General features: G+C 35.0%; 1 protein-coding gene across 2 annotated transcripts in view; it reads left to right on the top strand.

Annotated features, from left to right (window-relative positions):
• Positions 1 to 4,660: 4,660 nt before the first annotated feature.
• LOC117117049 (dynamin-binding protein-like) overlaps positions 4,661 to 9,787 on the top strand; it is a 64,171-nt gene continuing 59,044 nt past the window's right edge. Inside the window, exons 1-2 of one of the 2 annotated variants that reach the window (XM_033261228.1) lie at positions 4,688 to 4,769; positions 7,445 to 7,492. The gene's annotated coding sequence lies outside the window, so the exon portion shown is untranslated. Of the gene's footprint in view, positions 4,770 to 7,444; positions 7,493 to 9,787 lie in introns of both variants that reach the window. The other variant, XM_033261226.1, reaches the window with a different exon arrangement.

The following is a 9,787-nucleotide window of genomic DNA, read 5'->3' as shown; positions in this document are numbered from 1 at the left end:
TTTGTACACAGTGTTAACATTTTAAAGCTTGCATGTTCTTGCTAGACATTCTTTCCAAGGATCACTTAAAATAAATACTTCTAAGTTATGTAAATATGCATCAGCACACGTTACACATATCTACTACTATAATAACACATATAGGCCTAAACATGATTTTTAAAAATCTTAAATCCGTAAGTCCAAGGGCAGGGTCTTTCAGATACAGAATGTGATTGTATGGTTTAGTTTGGTTTTTATCGTTTTGCAAGCTCTATAAAGTTTTGTTTTAATACTACAGTACTACTAGTAGTAAACAATAATAATTATGATGACAATGATGATGATGACGATGTATGGTGATAGCCTAATAATATTAAAAAGTGAAGAAAATTGTGCTAAAAACTAGGCGAATAAGTAAATTGTGATTTGTTGATCACAATTATTATAGTATAGTTAAAGCTTAGTAAGCTATTAGGCCTAAGTTGTCTTGGATCCCTGATAAAAGATTATGAGAAATTTGTTTTCATTCTATGGTGATGTAATGATGATGAATTTTACTATAGGCCTATAAAAGTGTCATTTCCGACCATCCGTAATATTTAATCAAATTTTTCGGACCTCAGCCCCAACTATGGTGATTGAGGTGGTTGTGAAATCAGTACGGCTTGAAGTAGGCCTATATAAAGTAGGCTACTCAAAACGGGACTCAAAACAAATGTTTATAAGCTTTATTTTGTATGGTACATCACACATAATAAGATCTCTATCTGGTTGCCGAAAATCGCTGATAAAAGATCATGAGAAATTTGTTGGCTTCATTTTGCCAGCTATTGGGACAGTTGGACAGTCCCACACAATTTGTCTATTGGGTCCACAAAGAATGGGTCTAATTTTCAAAAATAGGTCTAAATTACAGGCTGTCTTAGCACAACTGAAATGAGTCCTGTTCTTGAAAAATGCGTCCAGATTTCTCATATTTTCGCGTACAATTGGTCAACTTTTAAGAAAATTGGTACAGGTTTTTCATATTTTTGAGTAAAATTGGTCCACTTTTAAGAAAATGGGTCCACATTATTTGAATTTACGTGTCACAAAGAGGGTCCACAATGATATTGTTCTGCACTGTTCGAAAATCCTTTATACAGCATTGTATATAACAGTGATGTGATGATCATGAATTTTACAAAAAAAATGTCATTTTCTGGTCATCCAGAGGTACTATTTCCACATTAAACTCCATCGAGTTGACATCTATCTCAGAGTAGGCCTATGTCTTAAGGCCAACTCAGACAGCGTCGGCCGACGCAGCCCGACCCGATTTATCGTCGGGGACAGTCTTAAGCCGTCGTGAGAAATATTAAACATGTTTAATATTCTACTACGCGACTGCCCCCGACGCACACCATCGCGTCTGCGTTCAACTCACACAGACCCGACGCGACAACAAATCGCGTCGGGCTAGCTGCGTCGGCCGACGCTGTCTGAGTTGGCCTTTAGTGACTGCTGATGGGGCGGGAGTGCATAACTTTTTTTTAGGATGTGATCAGGTTTTACATGCCCATTTCCATGACTATGACTATTTTTGATAAAGAATGTTTTGAGCAGTGGTGGATTGAAGCCCACCCCCCTCCACTAAATTTTGTTTACTGGATAAAAGAGAAAAATATAGGCCCCCTATCCAAATTTAAGTCTGAGAGTGTAATTTCCGGGCTTCTAGAGGTGCCATAATCATAAATTTTCTTACCTCAGCCCCAACCATAGTGGGGCTGAGATTGGTGTTCCTTAATCTGTAAAAGTCCCTCCCTGGGTCACCTCTCTGTTGAATTCCTGGATTCACCACTGAAGTTTTATATAATTATTGTTAGGCTTACTAATATTTAATTTATAAAGCGTTGTTTATTGCAATGTTCACTTTATCATCTCAGAACAGCCCTAAAAACTTTCAGAGCGCACTACGTTCCAGGGGGGCTTCTCCCCTTCCCCACAGGGCTTCTCCCCTGCCCCACGGGGTCCTACGTACCTCGAACAACGGCTCCCCCCCCCCCTTCAAAATCCTGGCTACGTCCCAGAGGCCTTAAAGCTGTGGTTCACATTCTGCGGATGCCTAAGAAAAATAATTGGGGGTCCGCCAAGTCCAAAGGGTCCGCAGGTGGTCAAAGAAAAATATGGGGGTTGGCGAAAATTCTAAGCATGGGAGGTGACCAAAGTGACGGCCAGAAAATACAGTGCAAAAGTTAGGAAAAATATATATCAAGAAAAAAGAAGGAAAAAAATCAGAACAAAAACAATGGCATTTCCCAGTACTGCTGGGAAAAGCCAATTAGTGGTGGTATTGTTGGTGGTGCTCGTTTTGGCCATCAGCTGCCAATTCAGATAGCAGGATCATTGCACATGGTTTCAGATACGAGAGTGAAGAGGTCAGTTTATTTTTGTTCATGATTAAAAATGGCCATACAGTATTATCATTTTTAGATATTAATACTGTCGTTCTAAATCCAAAAGGTGTAGCAATTAAAAAAAATCGGGATTCTAAAGATGCATCAAAACTGAAAACCATGTTAAACTTAATGGAGACTGAGAGTCCAGACTGATGAATAGGTGGACTGACCGGCCGACAATGCTAAGCTAAGATAGATGCGAATAGTTGATGCAGAAATTACTGAGGTTGGTGATGTATTGTACTATACGGTGCTGTGTTTCCTTAGGGCGCTTATTCAAGAGGGGCGCTAATTCAAACGGGGCGCATTCGCGCGAGGTACATTACAATTTTGAGTCTGACAGGACAGTGCCATTTCCGGCCATCACGAAGTGCCATGACAAATTCGTGGTGGCGTGTATGAGGAGCGTTTATTCAATTCGTGTCCTTTATTGAAATAAATTCCTTCTCACCCGCTAGTATTCAATTCCTGGATCCACTGTACCGGTATAATGGTAATGGTTGGAGACTTACATAGCGCATAATACATGGTCTCTATGCGCTGGCGTGTGCATTATTATTGTTATTACAACCCAACTAAAAAAGTTTGCGTTACCAGTAGGCCTACTTCATTTCTGTCTCTTATACACATCTAGATGTGTATAATTTTTTACTTTAAACGTTTGAGCATTGTACTGCTGCAACGCTTTGTTAACATTATTTCCTGACATTATTATCATTTTATTATATTATAGATAGCCGGAAATGCAGATATATAGCCGGAAAAAGATTTCAGTTTGCTTGGAAATTATTTTATTTTATTTGCTTTCTAATAATAATGTCTAATAATAACTTTACTCGCCGTGGCGCACGATCATGCAAATATATTTTAAATTATATTTTAAATAATTATATTATAAATATTTTACGCACCTGAAAACTGAAAGGCCATTGTTAAAAAATAATAGCTTCAATAAAGATTATGTTTGAGTTCTGAAGAAACTACTTTCTTTTTATGCTATTTAAAAAAAAACGGAAAAAAAAACAAACAAACAAACGAAAACAAAAACAAACAAAACAAACAAACAAAAACAAAAAACTTCGTTACTAGATTGATTTTTGATAATTATAAGTGCCCATCGTCTTCCAAAAATGCAGATAGCATAGCCGCCCCTCCCCCCCCCCCATATTAATTATCAACGGACAGTAGGCCTATATTTTTCCCCAGAAGGAGCGTCAGTGCTCCTCACTCTGAAGTCCCGTTTTTCCTTATTCTTATTCCATAGCCGCACTTCTTCTTTACAGTTGTCCATCATGCAATGAATATTATCATCTTCTTATCCCATAGGAGTACCTACACTATATACATACAGCTATAATTTGCATAAAGCCATAGAACTCTCCACCAGGACTGCCTTCTAATCCTTATTACGATAATTTGTTGGATGTATCCGGGTTATGTCCCGTGTTTGATTAGGGATTTGCCAACATTTAGGAGGTATAGGCAATACTGATGTTTATGAGTGCTCGATGTCATCGTTGATTCAGATTCCGACCTAACAAGGGTTGCGTGCCCATGAAAGTTATATAATTATAATGATGACGATGAAATTATTATTATCACTATTATTATTATCATTATTATTATTACTATTATTATTATTATTATTATTATTATTATTATTATTATTATTATTACTTTTCACTGGTGTTTATACTTTTATAACTAAGTAGCTGGTAGGATGACGATCATTGGAAGTTGATAACTTTTTAGTTAATTTGGTTAATAATTTAACAAATGAGTGATGTTTTAATTGGTTTTTTTTTTTTTTTTGGGAGGGAGGTTTTTTTTCTTTTTTGTTTTCCTTTTGTCAACCCTGCCCCCATTTTACCAATGTTCACAAGTAAATCAATGGTTAGGGAAACATATAAAAAAAGTCAAAATTATATCAAATTCAAAATTAGGTACAGGTATATTTTAAAAATTTTTTTTTTTTTTGTACCAGTAAACATATTTGCAAGAAATCCTGGGCTTTTCAAGTGAAAAAAGATGGAAAAAGGACAGTTTGAAATAAAAATATGTTAATTGAAAATAATAAATAAATCAGATTTTGCCCAAAAGTGATGAAGGAGCGGGTGATAAACTAATAATTTTTTTATCATAGGGGGCCTAATATATATTAATGTGCATCCGGTGATTCCATGAAGATAATTAAAATTGCTCTAGCGCCACCTATGTTGCAAGATCAGCCAATCGATCCGAAGCTGTAAACATTAGCATTTAACAAACGCCCAGTGAATATCTTATCTTATGGTGGCTGCTCAAAAGCGGTAAACATTTTTGTGGTTGTCTGTTTACCGTAATTCAAATGTAAGTTTATCTTCTTGTGTTAATGTTCATATTTGTGTCATATTAACAACGACTATATTCTATTATTGATTCAAATTACAATAAACAAAATTTGAACAGATCAGACAACACCAATGTGCCTTGTTTGTATCCACAAACAAGCCTTTTAGAAAGGGTACGATACACCCTCTTTGGCCCGTGATGTGTGCATTGCATTTTCAACCTCTCGTAGACAACCAGGTGGTAGAAAACTAGGCCTAGGTCTAAATACGCCGTCAAATAACTACTGTACCTGTCTTTACTTGAGTGTTGTGTCGTGTTTTGACTGCAACCTGCAGCAAACCGTACATGTTTTTTTTTAATGACAAAAATGTTAGTGAGTGTATTGAATGTGGTAATTTTGGGAGCAAGCCACTCGGACTTCCGACTACTCCACTCGATCATGCATGGCTGCTTGGGAATTCCACATCATGCCTTTTCCAAACTTATCCATTTACCAAGTTGGCCAAAACACAAACTCGGTCCTTCTCAATTTGGCCCATGCCAACATATCCCTTTCCGGCTAATTGCAATTATTCAACACACACGATCAAGGCGACGGCAAAGCAATGCACCTGTGGAATACTTGAATGGTCAAGAATGAATTTTTGTTTACGGCAGGAACCAGAGGATCCACTAATTAGTCTTAAATAAAAGTTTACAACAGGGTTTGATGTTTGATAATTATAATTTTTCCGTTCTTATTAAACGTATTAAATTGTGACTCCGAAAAATGACAGACATGAGGCCATAGTGGATGCTACGTTTCATTCTTTAAATTGGAACATTGTCAAGAATGAATAGTCTAAGTCCAAAAGGGTGATAAACTTAACAGAAATCAATACAAGATAAATTTTGACCAATTACAAAAATGTGGGCAGATCATGTTGGAGACAAGATGATATTCTCATAAACAAATTATTACTGTATTGTGGAACAAATAAATGGCAAGTTGACACTTTAAGGTAAATAATGCAAGTTCTTTAGAAGCTCTGAGATCATAGTTTAGACTAGGCTTGTATCTTCTTATTGCTAAGGCTTCAATTATTGCTACTAGTAGTATGTGCTATTTCAATCATTAAATAGATCATGAATCAGTTTGATAATGAGCTAGAAATAAGCATTTGTACTCTTTTTACTCTACTCAATTCATGACCACAACATACAAGCGAGGCTGTTTATTCCACGTGCTCTTTGCATTGATCAAGATGCGACAATCACCCGACTAATGCAAACATTTCTCTATAAACATTTATTTATGATGACGTATGATAGGCCTACTGAACTACGGGAGTATGTGAGATATGTAGCATGGGAACGGGCACTTTTTATAAGCGCCGCTCTCAAATAGACGCCACTCAACAAATAAGCACCGCACTGAAGCCTCCAAAAATGTTATAAGTGCCACGTTGCTTTCAAGCATTTACGGTATTCATTAATTATGTATTTTTGTACTTCTTTGGATTCTGTACAATATAATACCAGTAGGCCTACTTCATTTTCTCCTGTTTTATCCTGCACTGGTGCTGTATTAATATACAATCAGTGTTATTGTGGTTTGCTATGTAGAAAATTCTTTTTTACGCAAAGAGTTCTGATGTATGGAATAGCTAACCTGAAGACATCATTTCGGCTCTGTCCGTAAATGTTTTCAAAAATCGCTTGGATAATTTTTGGAGAGACTATGATATGGGGTCTAAAAGGCTAAAACGTAAAACTTGCCTATTATTATATTTATAATCTAATCTAATCTTAATTTATATTGGCCCTTTGTTTTCATGCAAGTTATTGTAGCTGACTTGCTCTCCAACTTCCAAGAAATCTATTATATATTTGTGGATACAATTTCTCAATTCAATTCAATTAGTCAAAGGTCGTTGAACCATATTGTTCGAGACGCACTGGACACTCTTCCCTCCAAGCAAAGCCATGCATTGCTTTAAAAGTAGCAGACAGGCCCATAGTGAGTTAATATTATTGGAGTCTCATTTTATTGGACAAGTGTCAACTGATGTCAAAGGTTATCATATCCATTGAATTGTCAACTGTTTAAAGACAGGATGCCAGAGACACTTATGGCATTGACTGACACCTTGGTCAGGCATACATTGTCATTGGGCATCAGGGGAATATATAGACAGAACAAAGAATCTATATTTTCACTAAAGTGACAGAATACTATTAATTATTAAATCTTGCAATAAATTACAACACAAATATTAAATTCTAAGGTACACATCATCAAAGCAAACACCATTGCCAGTGTTTGTTTATGGTGTGATATTTGTATTAATAATTAACAAGAGAGGTGTTACTGTATGTAAAGTACTTACTACTGTATATTTATAATTCCTCGTAAAGCCACGGTTTCCTTTGTCCTTTGACCCAGTTAAATAAGTGTCTCTTTCTGTTTACTGTTAATCAACAAAATAGCCACTACCTAAAACAATACAATAGCTTTTTTATATATATATATTTTATTGAAAGAACAAATTATATTAAATCTCGGCATTTATTCCATAATGACATGTGATTAAATTCCCCCCCCCCCCCATAAATCAATTTCAAATTTTCACCTGTCACTTTAGTCAAAATCCCTTTTTTCTTCCAAGAATATTTTAATATTTTTGCAATGGTTTCTTTTTTTTTTCTTCCAGTAATGATCTTGTGTAGCCATTTAACGTAGGAAACTATTTCATTGCACAGTAAGGGGAAACTTTTTTTATTCTTTGTTTTGCGTACTTATTTTTCTAAAGATCATCAGAGTGGGGCAGAATAAATATGAAAATAAAGTTTTATTTTCTTATAGCAAATAGTTTTGCCAAAAACATCCAGACAGGGGAGAAAATAAAAATCAAATTTTATTGGTGAATGTAAAATTGGATAGTTAGATGCTTCACAAATTAGGAAGAAAGATACTTATCTTATCTTTGGAGTTTTCAAGGCAATGGATGGCGTAATAAATATTTAAAAAGACTTCATTTTTTCTGAAATTTCTATTTTTTCATGGCAACGGGTGCGCTAATTGGCCAAAAATAAAATTATATTTTTGTTCGAAATCATCAATAATTGCGTTCAGTGGGTTTACTAAACAAGTTGAAATATTGATTACAGTACTGGGTCAAAAATTGTACATTAAGCCTACTGTACATAGTATTGGTATTCATACAGTAGTATACTTTATAAGTCAATCATGACATCATCACTGCAACTCCCAATGTTATTTGCCTATCTCTCACAGTACAATAATTTTTAAATCAGTGGCTGCTTGCCTTGAATTTTTTAGGTTCGTGTGCAAAAAAAAATTCCTTATTTTTTGCGTCACCGCGAAGATATCGTGCACCGCGATGAAAATTGAATTTAAATTGAAAATTACTTTCGTAAAACAAGGTTAATTAGAACCTGAAGAAAGTGACTTTAAAATCAATATTAAGTGAACAATTAAGCAATTCCTTTAATTAATGAACCCTAATAAACTAAACAAACTTGGAACGTTTAAATAGAAATATTTTAGACCTATTTTAAAGACTAAAGGATCAAAGTTAGAAATGTAGGCTTACGGCCAGGTAGGAGACCACCGAGGCCTCCTCCTAATACAAGCCTAGGCCGTAGCCTAGCGAAGTTATGAAATCATCCCACGATTTTTTCCTGTCTGCACTGACCAAAAAGTTAGTGACAGTGACTATATTCTCTCTCGAATGCCTTAAAAATGTTTATTTCTTTGACGAATGTGAAACATTACAGACAAGGTCTTCTAATTTAATACACAAATTACAAGATAGTTATTCATCGTATCCTTACTCAGTACTGTACTGCTGATGTGTAGTTAACGCATACTGCATTAACACAAATCAGCATACGCACAGCTAAATGTAAATACTCACACACTATACTGATCATATCACTGTAGCAACCGATGACTGCTACAACAGTTGGTTACCAAAACTAACATTAAAAGACAGCGATTGACTTATAAAGTAATTAGTAGAGCTTGCACCGTACATTAGCGCAAAATTATTATACTTACAATAGGATAGATTAAATGCATTCAAAAATTTCTTTCGGGCTTTGCAGCCCTCAGGAAATTTTTTTAAGCATTAAAAAACCTTTGTATTATAATTTTCCTATAATGTACTATGCGAAGCTCTACTAATTAATTAGTATGAAGTGTGCAATAAAGATCATGATTTCATCACTGCTACTTCCAATGTTATTTTCCTCTTCCAACTGTGCACTAATTTTTCATTAGTGAATGATTTGCTTGATTATAAATTTAGGTTCGTGTACAAGAGGCCAATTCATGGTTAATGCATTCCAAAAAAAAATTTCTTTGGGCCTTGCAGGCCTTCAGGAATTTTTTTTTTCTTGCATTACTGTGTAATCAAACCTTTGTATAATAATTTCCATGCAACTATTCTAATTTAGATTAAAACAATATTTATCACTGGAGTACCAATTTCTTTCTAGTGAGTGGAATTTTTTTTTTCTGACTACTGTATACTGTAGTGTATTGCAGTAGAAATAATAATTTAAAAAAAGCATGTTAGACGAAGCAGTTCCTCATTATCTATCTTTAGGCTAATTATGTCAAATTTTTCTGCACATTGGCTTGTTGCCATGTTCAGTCAAGGGCTGCGAGCATGTTCAAGTAGCCTTTTCAGGAAGACATACAGTCAGCACTTCATGCTGGCAATGTAATCCAGTTATTCACCATTAGTGGACAGTGAGATAAGACAAAAATGTTCATCTTTAAAGCCAGGGAAAGAGCTTTTCTGATAAGTTGTACAACGACTCAAAAAAAAACAAAAAAAAAAACTTTTAAACAATTAACCAGAATGATTTTAAATATTTAAAAACCTTTTCCCCAGTTTTTAAGTATTGATTAAACCTTTCCCGTAGTTTTTAAATATTCAAAAATATGTCTCATTAACCAACTGTGTTTTCGGCTTTGTCAAACCTCCCCAATATGTCTTTAAACACAGTAATGCACAGTACAACAT

This window comes from Anneissia japonica, unplaced genomic scaffold (assembly GCF_011630105.1).
Source record: "Anneissia japonica isolate Jap-2015-1 unplaced genomic scaffold, ASM1163010v1 scaffold7493_len91406_cov152, whole genome shotgun sequence".
In the NCBI taxonomy this organism is placed as follows: domain Eukaryota; kingdom Metazoa; phylum Echinodermata; class Crinoidea; order Comatulida; family Comatulidae; genus Anneissia; species Anneissia japonica.
The sequence above is the reverse complement of the archived record's forward strand: the minus strand, read 5'-3'. Positions and strand labels throughout refer to the sequence as shown.